The 14,452-nt window shown below is 39.4% G+C and overlaps 1 long non-coding RNA gene and 1 other non-coding gene across 8 annotated transcripts in view; one reads left to right on the top strand and one right to left on the bottom strand.

The window, feature by feature from the left end:
- The window catches only part of LOC141577567 (uncharacterized), an 839,800-nt gene that overhangs the window by 301,854 nt on the left and 523,494 nt on the right, over window positions 1–14,452 (bottom strand). The gene's annotated exons all lie outside the window — the stretch shown is intronic.
- TRNAA-UGC (transfer RNA alanine (anticodon UGC)) lies at window positions 9,155–9,227 on the top strand. Its single transcript has one exon. It is a non-coding gene; the product is annotated as a tRNA-Ala (tRNA).

Genomic DNA, 14,452 nt, shown 5'->3' with positions numbered 1-14,452 from the left:
GTTTAATGGGAAATGCAGTCAGTCATTTTGTAGGATACCTTTTCCCTTCCTTAGAGTCACGCAGGGTTCCGTACTTAATAACCACAGATCTCTATGTCATGGTCCCCACAAAATTGTGCGCTGTCTGAGGCTGCGTGGACCTTTCAAAGGCTAACGGTGCTGATGCTCTGGACCAACTCCCAGCTCTCTCATCATTGTGATTCCCAAGTTCTACCATTTATATTCCAGTCTCCAGGAATCCAAATGCTCCCTTAAATGCTCCTCCCACCTCTTGGGCAGCGTGGAGGAGGGGAGAGCAGGTTTACTTCAAACCTCAAGGCACCCAATGTACAAGATTTAGGGAATACATATTTCCTCAAAGTCACTTCTCTCTTTTTTCAAAACCTAGACTCCAGCCAGTCTCAGCCTGCCCAGCATTTATTTCTCTAAGCCTCTTATCTATTCAATGAGAATAAGGGAAGAAGAGTCCGTGGGGGAAAAGATGCAAAGAATACTCGTCATTCTTCCTTGACAAGCCCATCAGGAGGGACCACAGCAAATTTCTCACCCAGGTCACCTGCCACAGATAAGCTCAAGAGGGATTAAATCAGCTTCTTCCACTTTGTGTAGAATTACACTTGTCAGAATTGAGGAACTGACTACTAGACACTGCAATGTATTTGCAGAAGACAGAGTAGGAGGGAGGAAGACTGGGACATGGCACGAGACCTACACATTTGATGTCAAGGAGAGTCAGTTTGTGTCAGCACGGCTTGTTGTGTAAGAGGCATAGAAATCTCTGTTTTTTCTTAAGGTAAACATTTGAAAATGGGGAATGACATAAGTATCAAAGAATCTCAATATTCTGAGTCAATGGAGCAAAGCAGGCAAAGCTTGGATGACCAGACAGCAAAATAGAAGGTCTCTTTAGGGATGCTTAAAAAGAGTCATGACCAGAAGCACTGGACTTGAGATCAGGGGGCAGATTACTGGTCTTAGGGAAAGAATTGATAAGAGCAAGACTGGATTTTTCAAGAATAAGACTGGATTTCTCAGCAGGTTCTTGGCCAAGCTTTTTAAAAACTCAAACAAGAAAATTAATATGGATTGTTTTTCATGGAACACAAATAGAATATAGTAAGGACTTAGACCTTCTGACAAGGTGAATAGAGGCAAATAACACTATGTTTCATAGCATGGGTTCAGACTACTCTTCAGAGGCAAAACCATGAACCCCAGCTTGTCAAATAGAGACACATACTGCACTGAAGTTCTCTTATCATGACGCAGAGAAACAGACCAGGCTGGGGGGGAGATCATGTAATGGTGCTCCAGGGAAGGTCCCTGTCTTCTCTGAGACCCTTTCTTACAGCACAAGTTTGTAAGATAGAAGTTTGTGAGCTATAGAAAGAAAGGACCTAGGCACTAGAGAGTCTAAATATAAACACCAACGTACGGAGTCATCTTAGAAATCATATTTAAGCTACTACATCAGTGTTCCTAAGCCATTTTTTCAAGATTGCCCCCCACAAGGAGACTTTCATAGATGTACAGCAACACCACAGATACATCACGGCTCTGCTGTGCTCTGCACGTGTCCCTGTGCTTTACAGTTAGAAAGCATCAGTTCTTTTCTTAGCCCCCTCTCCTCTCAAGACCCCGTTTTCACCCCCTCAGGGCTGGTTATCACCACAACTGAGAATGCACATGCTAGAGAAAGAAAGAGAGGTGCACCCAAGCATTGGAAAGTAAGCTTGGGTGCAACTCCTCTCATTAAGAAAAGCATCCTTGCTCATGGTCCACCTGTAATGAGGCAGCCTGAGTTTCTAGGGTCACGCATATGACAATCCTCATTTTCTGTCTCTGTTAAATGTTTATCAAAATAAATGAATAAAACACACTATCTTAAAAATTCAGAAATAACAGCCAACTTGTTGATTCCATGGTATTACAGGGGTTTGAACTCTTGCTGCCTGTCCGGAGTGGACATAAAATATTTTAACAACTGCCCTTAACGTACTGATGTTGCAATTGCTAATTAAGTTAAACAAACACCTACTCTGTAACACAGCAGTTCCATTTTTAGGTATATTCCCAAGAGGACTGTGTCCTGTAAATTGGGTTTTCAAACCAATTTTGTTCATAATGGCCCCAAACTGAAAACAGCCCAAATATCCATCAATGGCAGAACTGATGGATGATACACTGTAGTATATTCATGGACTGGAAGACCATTTATCTATTTACAAAAAAATCAAGTATCGATGAGTGTAAACATATGAATAAATGTCAGAAACATCATGTTGAGCAAAATAAGCCAGAGCCAGGCACGAAATATCCATGATGCAGGCATGAGGTATTTGTAACCTATGATGTATGATTCCATTGATATGAAGTTCAAACTCAGGCAATACTAATCAATGTAATAGAATCTGAATAGTGATTGCCTGGGAAAGGGGGTGGGGTTGATAGAAAAGGGGGGGAGGGACCTATAGTAGGGGATGAAAGTGATCTGTATCTTGATGTCAACATTTGTCAAACTGTGAACTTAAGATTTGTGCATTTTACTGTCTATAAGTTAAACCTCATACATAAAAAGATATTGCCATCCAAGAGGTGCTGTCAGCAAGTGTCATGGCAGTTTTCATGGTCGGATTCATTTTTAGTTTAAAAATGACTTTTCCTGCCAAGAGAAAAATACTCTATAAATTGTCATTGTCACGGCATAGCAGAGGACGCTGATGGAGCCAGTCAGGGTGCTCCAGATAGACAGAAAGCTGCCAAGCCAAGCAGACTGACCACAGACACTCCTGACTGAACCAGCAGAGAAGGCACCTGCTTTGTGGCCAGCAGGAGAGCGGCCAAACCACTCCAAAGGCTCTACACAAAGTGAACTTTGAACATTTAGAGAATCTACATAAAAAGACTCAGGGAAATCACAATTCAGGTCATGAGATGAGGAAACAGTATCCCAACGGAAAATGGCAACTGATCAGATTTCACAGGACTCGGAAAAGGAAGGTCCGTTCAGCGGATGCAGCACAAGACAAGTGGAAGTCCAGCCTCATCCAGAGCAAGGATGATGATGTAACTTGGCAGGTGATGGAGAATCACTGTGGCCTTAATAACAATGAGCCGTGAATTCATGAATAAATTTGTGTTCAGGTGAATAAAACCATGCAAAACAGACATTTTACATAATAAAACAATCATCTTATTTATGCCCTTTTGAATAGGTTCATTCTATTTAATGGATATTTTGGATAATGTCTACCATGAGAGAACCTCTCTAGTCCTTGCTGCAGTTACCTGTACTGACTGCATCCTACACTGACAGAACCTATCTGATGGTGCTAAAGATTATCCTTTAGATCATGAAACCTAGTACTTCCTCCCTGAGATCCACTCTGGCCTGAGAATAAGAACAAGGTAGAGAAGGAGACCAGAGAGCATGGAGAGGGTAGTTTTAGGACTGATTCATAAGTCAGCGCAACCTTAGTCACTTCTACACCTAATCTGGTAAGATGTTAACAAAATCAGGTTCAGGCTAGAATGTGTCTGTTAGCATGTTACAAGTGGAATAAAAGAATGAAGAACGAGGAACAGTCTATTTTTTCTGGTCCTTCACATTAACACAGGAAACCATCTGAGTCATAAATGTATACTTGTAATCATTTGTTAATGAATACATTTAAAGTGTGCCCTGGCTTAACACTTTCACCCTGATTTTATTCTCTTGGGGGGTGGACAAATGAAAATCTATCATTTTCTTGGGCAACAGGCTTTCTCAGACTCAGTCTTCTGAGCAAAGCTAAGATTTTCATGAAGAGAAACTCCAGCTGTTAAGACTTTAGGGCTCACAACAAATTTGAAAGTCTATCTAACAGGCTGCTCCATCTTAAGCTAGCCAGTTTCTGTGAAAATAACTATAATAGTGGAAAAGAGCAGAAAAATACTAGAGATGTTTGGTGACTATTCTCTCCATGGCAAGTAGTGATGAAAACTTCATCTAAGACAATGGTCATCTCCTCTTTCCATTACTACCTAAAGATCAGCAATAAATCCTTTAATCGAGAGGCCACCAGTGTTGGGGTGGGATTTAAAGGAATAATATATTAGTGAGCAAACATGGATAGGAAAATGCACCATAAATTTTAGGGCCGCTTGAACTCTTGTATCTTGACACTGCTGCTCTGCAGTGCAGGACCTTGGGCAAGTTCCCTTTATTTTCTCCTCTGTACAATTAATATGAATATAATCTTCTTCAAACTAGACATAATCCTGAGGAGCAAGTAGGATAATGTAACAAAAACACCTTGCACGTATTGAGGTCCTGAACAAAGTAGGTTGCTGCATCCATTTCCCATACTTTCCTGTGCCTTAATATTTTACTGCCAACTTGGTGGCTTGAAACAACAGACATTTTTCTTCTCACGTTTCTGGAGGCCAAAAGTTCAATAACATTTTCAGTGGGCCAAAATCAAGGAGAATACATTCCTTGCCTCTTCCAGCTTCTGTTGGTACCCAGCATTCTTCTGCTGGCATCCACATCACTCCCATCCCTGCCTTTATCTCCACAAAGCCTTCTCTTTTGTGTGTGTCTTTCTCTTTCTCTCGCTTCTCAGGATGCTTGTTGACAGCATTTAGGGCTGACCCAGAGAATCCCAGATAAACTCATCTCAAGATTCTTAATCATACCTGGAAAGACTCTTTTTCCAAATACAGTCTCCAGGTATGAGGACATGCACATATATTTGGTGACCTGGGGGCATTTTTCAGCCTAATCCTGTGTTTAATAAATTTTAGGAAGCTTTCTTTGTCATGTATATGACCCATTTAACATGGATTATTCAATTCATGTCCACCATGTGGACATGGGGAACTAGAATTTTATCCTCTTCACTGCCTGAAGCCATAGCTGTGGGACTGGTCTACCAGCAATGGGTGCAGAAGACATATATTTTTGGTGGGGAGTAATTAGGTTTATTTATTTATTTTATTGGAGGTACTGGGGATTGAACCCAGGACCTCGTGCATGCTAGGCATGCGCTCTGCCACTGAGCTATACCCTCACTCCCAAAAAACATTTTTTCCCTAAGTCTGAGAATAACCAGAAGTCAAGGAACATCTTAAAGATGTTCTTTTCCAGCCATCAGAAGTATTCTTTTAAACAAAAGAGAAGTATTCAGATGACTTTATCAAGAAGTAAGCACTCAACTAAATATGGCTTAATGAACAATATTTCTCAAGTAAAAATAGTATGTATATTTTCTGTGATGCTTATATTTGTATAAAAATGTGGAACGTTCACACATTCCGTTATGTGAGTTTGGTGTCTGTTGAAAACAAAGCCAGAAAAATGTTGAAATTTTCAAACTAGGCCACATATGTAAAACAAAACGTGGTAAAATTACCTAGCTTGGCAGATGGCTGAGAATAAAAATTAGAACGTGGTGTGGTGAGACATTTGATTAAAAAAAAGCAGTGATAAGTTGTCAGCTAATGCATAATTAATTGCTCTAAAACTACTTCTTACCAAAATACACTAAAAGGCAAAATCTTCTGTAACAAATCTGTGATCATGTGCTTTCCTTGTCAGACCAAAAGAGGATGATTGTTTTCAAAGCAACAGATTAGAAATCCTAACTATTAGACTTTCATAGCCCATCTACATGACAATTTGTAAAATTTACACACAATTCTTCCTAAGGTATCTGAAGTAATGCTTTCATAATTAAAATGAAAAATAGAGTAGTAAGAATTCTCAACCTAAACTGTCCTTTACCCAAATGCAGAATGTTGATGATGGCAAAGTGCAATAGGAATTTGCTTACATTTTTCCATATGAGCTTGTTTTCAATCAACAAATTAACATCCTAATGATATGCTATCAGGTCTGCTCACAGGTAATCCCTAATCTGAACAGCTCGTTTACTGTCCAAATCTTCAACTATATAAAATTAGCCCATGCTCAGTGTATTAGACACGTTCCTCTCAAAAACACTGTGGAAGTCCATGGAAGGCAAGGGCAGACGTCCCTTCCTGACAGCTCCTAGAGCTCCTGGTCCCAGACACACTGCAGATTCACACACCCCTCATTTGAGATCCCAAGGGTTGACAGCTTTTAGCCCCAGTTTCCAATATGCTTTCAAACCCTGACTTCCCACCTCAGAAGAGCTGCCTACGTTTGTAGATTTGAAAAATTACTCTCATACCTTGATCTATTTAGGCAAAATGAATTCATGCTTGCATTGAAAAAGTTGATTTAGAAGACTGCTGAGGGATTGTTACCCCTGCTGACACCACAAGTAATGTACCTCCTGGTTTCACCCCTTCCTCTCTATTTGAAGTTGCTGCATCAGGCTGGGCCTTTGTGATGTCATCTTGTCATCCCCCTCAGCATCTCTGCCCGGCTTTTTGTGTTTTGTTTTGCTTTTTTTTAGCCTAATTAATCCTTGAGAGTAGAGAGCAAGATCTAGACGGCCTTGATGGTTCACTCTGTTCTCTATTTTGGCAGCCTAGGGAGAAATTAACGCAGCAGGTCTGAAAGAGCGTCATTGCCTTAGGAAAGATAAGGGATGTGAGTTTTGCAATTACTAAGCCCTTAAGTAGGCTTGCTGGATAGAATACAAAATGCCCAGTTAAATTCTTATTTCATGCAAACAATGAATGCTCTTTAAGTATACCCCCAAATATTACCAGGTGCATAGTTAAGAGTAAAGAATTATGTCCATTGTTTACCTGAAATTCACATGTAACTGCATGTTCTCTTAATTTCTCCCTAAATCTGACAAACTTACCCTGATCACTCACTCCTTCCCCTATTTTGGTAGCTTAGATACAAGCCCAGCAGGAATATAAAGATGGTTCCTTGGAAGTATCCACTGGAAAAAAAAGGTACTGTGAAAGAAAAAAACATATCAGTAAACAAAGAATGCTGAAGCCATCAAATCATCAGCCCCTGCTGCCACCCCCGAGTGAAGACAAGCCTGCAGCCCAGCCTCTGCAGCCACTCACAATGGTGCACCCTGAGGGGACTCAGAATAAGAAAGGACCGGATACTGGCCTTAGATAGTTAGGTGCTTGTCAAAGGAATGAATTCAATGAGCCCAAATGTTTACTCCCTCCCATACACAGAAAAGCACTAAATTCTTTAACTTGAGACGCCTGGTTTTCTTTAGATAACAAGTGATCTTTTATTGTTCCAACTACCTGGCCTTTGTTGTAAAACTCCTATAATCCTAGCTCCTCTCCTCCCTCTTTGGAGCAGTCCCTCAGAGCTATCTGAGAGGCTGTTATCCTGGCTCAAGTCCTCCTCCTACCAAATAAAATGTAGACTGCACCTTTATTTCAGTTGACAGTACGCATAAGAAAACACTCCACTCTACTCCACTTGACATAACCCAGAGAAAATTTGATTGCTTTTGTCTCTGAAACATGCCTGCTTTCTTACATATAATCACAAGTTTTCCTCATATTGGAATGTTTTTTAATAGTTAAGTTTATATTTTTCTGCTGTAAATGGAATTCATGCTCATTACAGAAAAACCGAAATTTGGAAATGGATGAAGTCAGTCACCTCTAGTGTCCCTGCTCAAGGATGACAATAATACTATTCATAATTTACAGTTATTTATTTCATGATTGCATTTAATTCTCACAGTAAAAGTGTTAAGATGGGGTCTATTACATAATCCACTTCAACTGAGGAAACAGGAACTCAGAGAATAATTTATTAAAGAACAAGAAGTTGATACACAGCAGAGAGAGGGTTTAAACCAAGAACCCTGTAATCTGCAAGTCCACTCAGTGAGCTCCCTCTATGCTAGTCACATGTTGGTATATTTCATCCCAGGCTTGTTTTCAAGGGCTAATTTTCATATTATTAGTCACAGTGAATATACATTTTTCCAAAACGAAGGACTTTCTAAAAACATCCCTTAAGGAGGTATAACTTGTAAATTATACAGTGAAATGCCCCCAGACTCTGCCATGAAGCTTTATTTTCTTGGCCCCCCAACTTCTCCTACTCAGTATGGTTATTGGGCACATTTTATTTCCCACAAATAAACTCTATCTCCCAGAAGACATCCTATAATACATATAATTTCTCATACATACACAGAGCTGAGCACAGAGCCACGGTCCTAGTATTCTAACAGCCTCTAACTGAGTGCCTGTATTGTGGGAGGCTCTTCCCACCTTATCTCCATAAATGTCACAAAAACCCCACAAGCTAGATATTATGATGTACATGTTTAAGATGAAGAAACTGAGTCTCAGAGATTTAACTAGTACCCTCAAGGTACAAAATTCCTTCCTGGGGTTGAGAAAAAGTCTTCCTTACTTCCAGGTAGAAGCAACTCTGTGCATCTCCTTGCAAGTAGATCATTGGCTGAATCTTGCTGGCTGAGAGAACTTGGGCAGTGTACAACCTGCACAACCATATACAGCTGCTTTGCCCAATATGACACAGCTAGTAACTAACAAATGAGTTTTAAAGTCAAGATTTATGACACCAAAACACATATGCATGGACTATACTATGCAATCTCTGGTTCCTCCCATTTCAGTCTGAAACCTGATATATAAGTTTTTTTAAAATATCTTTGAAGCTACTACTTATCAACTTTCCTCCTGCAAATCTCCCACAGGTCCCCAGCACCTGTTGCAGACTTAATGACAATACTTAAGGCCACTTCTGTCCCTGAATTACATTGTGTTCAATGTTTCATGGATAAAAACATTTTACTATCAGAAGTCTTCGCATCAAATACTAATCAAACCCATCAGTCCCTGATTGAAGGTGTGGGGCTAACTCATTTCACATGTTTAGGAATCCCCCAAAAGCTGAGTAGTTTTCATTGTTGGCATATATCTTGATATTTTAATTGTTCTCAGGTTTTTGTTTTCTGGGTTTTTTTTTTTTTTGTATTTATGGGGCACTTATATTGGACACATAAGCACATGAAAGGGACCTGTGTAGTGGAAGAGTTATTATCTACAGGGTAGGCTATGGCGAGACCTACCTGAGGAACTATCCAGTGTGTTGAATTGTGCACCAATAAATCGATTAGCTATCTGTGCGGCCAAGGTTACACTAATGAGTAAAGCCTTTCAGCAAAGACATTTGTCCTTCCCCAGACCCCAGATTAAAGTGTATATAAATGGGGGTGGGGGCTATAGCTCGGTGGTAGAGTGCATGCTTTGCATGCATGAGGTCCTGGGTTCAATCCCCAGTGCCTCTGTTAAGGAGAAAAAAACATTAAAGTGTATAAAAATAAGCTCTCCCAGGGTCATGAGGTCCCCTAACATGGCCAATAGATTCTCTGTTCTTAGTGAATTCTCTGACTTAACCATGGGGAACTAATTAAAACCTTAGAAGTCCCACTCACCGGTGCATCACTTAACTGTGATCTTGAATTTATACAGAAATTCTTTGTATAACTTGTTTGCTAGTGAATCATAAAATTAATTAATAGACTCAGCAAAGATCCAGCTATTATTCCCACCAGTACTCAAATCTGATCTAGTTTTTCTCACAATATCACAGAATATTTTACCTCATTTGAACATCAAGTTTAGTCTACTTAAGCTTGCTTATTCTTACTGTTGGCTAAAATGATGCACAAATATATTTATGGAACAGATAATAAAAGGGTCATGTAAAATCATAGCCTTTTAGAGTCAGAAGAAATGTTTTACAGAATACAGTCCAATTTTTAAAACAGATGAGCAGTGCCATCTCTAGTGCATGTGGGGCCCCAAGCAAATAGCTCGTAGGGTACCCATCTATATAAACAATTTGATTAAACATATATGAGAAGATTCCAGGAACCCCAAGAGTAATAATTTATTGATGAAAATATAGAACAATGAGTGGAGAAGAGTTACTTATGTATTATTGTCCAGTCAGTGGACGTGAAGATTATACCTAGTGCCCAAGCACCACCTGTTTCTCTTCAAGTCAATAAATTCTCTTGAATGTTCTATATTGTGACATATGCTGTTCCTGGCTAATTTCACATCTCCCAAACTTGAGGACTAGAGGACTCCCTGAAGTCCTCTAATACCATGTATTTAATGCTAATTACCTCATTTCTCATAATTCTGTGTTATCCATTATGCTACCCATGAATACTGAATTCCATTGACCCATTGACTGTCTCAAAGTTTATTACTCTGCATTATTGACAATGACCACGATTGCAAGTGTTTTCCGGATTAAGCAGAAAAATCTTAACCATAATTCATTTTATGGTCATGTTCAATTTACCATTCAGAATTTTATATGGTGTAAACATTAAAAAAAAACAACACATTTCCCAATAATGCATTCTCTTGACCTCTTTAAGTCTTGACCACTTCTTTCTTAGAAGGTAATTTATTTCAATATTGACCATAATTCTGCTTTCCACACAAAACCAGTCATGAAATGACAGACAAAGAGCCCATGGGCAGAGTAACAGGTGGTTCCATTCATACAAGGAATGCATGTTCTTTACCCAGCGTGGCTAAAGACTGACCTGGGAAAGCACAGTGTCACTCCATTGACTGGATGCAAAGAAGATATCAAATGAAAGGTCTCATTATCTTTTAGGAGCAAAAGTCATGCAAGTCCTTGGAAGAACTAGTTTCTGCCACCATCAGAGAATGCATCACAGAGAATGAATGGGGGGCTGGGTGGCCACCATGAGTGCCAGTGTTAGGGTGCACACAGAGTAAAGGCTGCCTGTGGCTAGTCCCATGGCTCTCAGTTACTACACACTGGAGGCTTCATCAAGGTCTGCACACAGATGAATGAGAACTTACACATGAAACTACACACAGGGCTTCTATCCAGCATTTAACAATGGAGCACTGGTAGTCCTGAATTCATCCTATGTCTAACATGAGTGAAGATTACTCAGGATCAGCATGTTAGCACCATTCAGAAAGCCCAATCCCATGCACTCTGTGGAAAGAAATGCCACACTGGTCAGCAGGAACAATCGACTTACAAAACCTGGACTCAAAGATGGGACCTTTAGACACTGTATGTGTGCCAAGTGTGGAGCTTACTGGGGCATCTCATCAACCTCCTGCATGGAGCTAGCATTCAGAGAGCATCCTGAATTGGACTGGAAATTGGGGCTTACATAGGTCTTGGCAATGGTTTGGGGAAACATGCCAGACACTTTCACAGCCTTGGCTGGTCCCAGGTAATAGAGGAAGACTTAAAATTTTCAAGAAAGAGTGCTCAAAAGTACAACCCCATCTGAGGGCTTAGCTGAACGTAAAGGTTGGACATTACTGAACATAATAAAATTGTGCTTAAGTGATACGGCAATTGACCCTCAGAGGTCCATGAGAATTAGTTCTACATCTCAGGTCTTCTGACATCTAGGGCTCAGATCCTATTCATTCCTCAAACACATGGAACTTGATAAAATTCTAAAGTGTGTTTTGGCAATCTGAAAAATCAGTTCTTACCTACGACATCTCCCGTAAGCAGTCTTCTACCTCACATTTTACTGTTTCTACTCATGGAAAACATACCCACTAACACAACACTTGCTCACCAAAGAGTGGTTCAGAGAAGGTGCTGTTAGCATTTCGTGTGCCTATGAGTCTTCAGTATATGTCTCTTCCAGTATTTGAGAGCAATAATGAGTCTTTTGTAAGCTCCTTTCCTAGGTTAAGTGTCTTGTTTCCTTAATGCTGTAAGATGGTCTCTTGACATTCTGCTCTTTCTACTTAATCCACACCCCTCTTAAAAGATGAGCGAGGCTAGTACAGGATTTTCTTACTGTGCATTTCTTACCATTTCATTAGTTACCCTATTTGACAAAAGGTAAACCTTTGAAATTTTAGTGGTTAACTAAATTATTTTTCCAGATAGAATATCAGTAATTCAGAGCTATACCTCTCTGGCAAGCTTTATAAAGCAACTGATGAAGAAACCAAAATATGTTTCCTCCAGGTCTAAAAGAAATACCTATCCAACACTCCAGAAGAATGGTGTAAACAACTGAATGACATAAAATGATATTGACAGGAGAAAAGGAAAAAATCATAGTCAATGCCCTGCTTATATCATGAAAAAGGCTCTAGCACTGGGACCCATATAAGCCAGTTATATAAAAAATATTTTAAGGTTAGAAAAACCTGAATTTTTTCAAGCAGTGCCTGAAACAATTATAAAATAAGCACATATGGCTTCTCTTAAGTCTTTTTCTTTCTAAAAGCTGTGAATTAAATCCCAAGAAAGTTCACTCCAGGCAAATATGTTTTAATACTGAAATCCGACTCAGTACAGCCACATTTCTCTCTCAGGTCATGAAAAAGTGAGTTGAAAGTTGTAGGCTTCATGCAGCCAGCTCCCTTCTGCTCTCTTCACCAATGAGCCCTTCCTTGAATATCCTCAGTCATGGCAAATGAAGGTAAAGAGTGACGAATTACTCACTGTGATGATCCCAACCAGTCTTTGGCAATCCAAAGACAACAAGAAGTCAAATGTTCTAAACCAAGTTCTTAAAATAAGTTACAGAGTTTCCCAGCTCATGTTGGACTACACTGAAAGTTGTGATAGGCTGACATCTCTCTGAGCTAATGATGAAAGAGTTATTGTCTTTGAGGTAGTTGGCCACACTGTCTTGCCCAGCTTCTGTAGTTGCACATGAACGGTAGCAAATGACTGCAATTACAGGTCTTTGGCTCAGACTGTCTGCGTTCAGATTCTAGTTTTCCATAATCCCTCTTATAACGTTGGGCAAGTCACATGAAAGTGTTAAGACCTACCTACTAATACAAATTCATCATGTACTTTACAGTTCAGGAGATGCATTCACATTTGCTATCTTCTTTCTCCTCATAGTAACTGTCTCAGCATGATTGGATAGCTATTTTTTCTTCCATTCAACCTATATTTATTGAGAATCTACTTTGTCTTAGGATATAATGCATTAAAAAAGGCAGACGAGATCTGTGCTTTCATAGAGACATCATTCTATCAGGGATAAACAGGCAACAGCATGTAAACAAAGTGATGCATATGATAATTTCAGATAATAATTGTTAAGAAGCCAATAAGGTTGGAGGCTGGGTCAGGTTTACATAGGGTAGCCAGCGAGCTCTTCCCATGAAAAGGTGTTATTTAAGATGGGAATTTGGATGGAGAGAGGAAGTCAAACAATATCTGGGTAGGTGGGTTAAGGGGATTTTCCCAGGTAAATGCCCTAAAGAGTACATTATTTAGTAGGTTTCAGAACAGACCAAAGTCACCCAAGTAAATACGTGTAGTTTTTCTTATATTAATTATACTATAATAAAGCTTTTTTTTTTAAAGTCAGCTGAAGAGTAATGAAGACAGGGAGAGGAGGGAGGGGGAGGGTGCCAGGAGATTTGCCAGGACCAGACTCCTTCCACAGTGTGCAGCTTCATAACCTGTTAAGAGACCTTTCCAAGGTCATGTGAAAGCCAAGACAGGAGACTAGGTTTTCTCACTCCACATGGATTGGTTTTTCCTTTATGAGATGTCTTGCTTGATAAACCACACTGCTAGATAGAACCCAGCACAAATACCTTGCTCATTTTAGAATATCTTTCTTGAAAAACCTTTACATCTTCTCATAAAGTACTAATCTTATTATCATCAACACTGAGACTTCTACTGTATCACCTAGTCAGGTAAACATTATATACTTAAACGTTTCTTGTTCTACCAATGACACTGCAAAGATGAGAATCACGTTATTTTTTAAATGATGAACTTCAGACATAAACTATCTAGATATAAGCTAAAGTAACACGTTTAATAAATGGGGAGATTAATAGAGGAAAGCAGTTTCTGTAATGAGCATTTTGATGTAAGCTACGTTAAGTGGGAGGATGGGAGAATATAGATACATATTCATCCTTAGACATCACCCAAGCTTCTCATTCAAATGCCCCACTTAAGGGTTTAAGAGCTTCTAGGAGTAGAATTTTATGATTGTTACAAAGTGTGTCTTAGAAAAGGTCAAAGTGCAGCCAGTGCATGATTAACACAAAGGTAACTAGTCTGACTCCAGTAACTCCAGATTCTAGTTCTTCCACGTAAGAGCAGAATAACTTCGGGCCAATTACCAAACCCCTACGTGCTTCAGTTTCCTCATTTTCAATTGAAAATAATACATGTTCTTTATTGCAGTCATAAATAATACTATACATGTAAACATACTGAACAGCGCCTGATACACAACCATGGATTAAGTCCAGAAATACCAGTATTATACTAATTATCATTATGATATGTATTTGACCAACATTATATTGTACTTTCTAGTATCCATGATGCCCGCTCAAATAATTGCCCATCCCTTTAGTGAATATTATAGGAAGTGTGTCAACTTTCAGATGAGTCCTGTGCTTTTTTTTGTTTTGTTTTGTTTCATTTAAAAATAATTCCCTGAATACTGGTTTCCTTCCTGTGCAATTTAAAAGTAGCAGAACA

This window comes from Camelus bactrianus, chromosome 4, assembly GCF_048773025.1.
Source record: "Camelus bactrianus isolate YW-2024 breed Bactrian camel chromosome 4, ASM4877302v1, whole genome shotgun sequence".
NCBI classification, from domain to species: domain Eukaryota; kingdom Metazoa; phylum Chordata; class Mammalia; order Artiodactyla; family Camelidae; genus Camelus; species Camelus bactrianus.
Note: the sequence above shows the minus strand (reverse complement) of the source record. Positions and strands in the feature narration are given on the sequence as shown.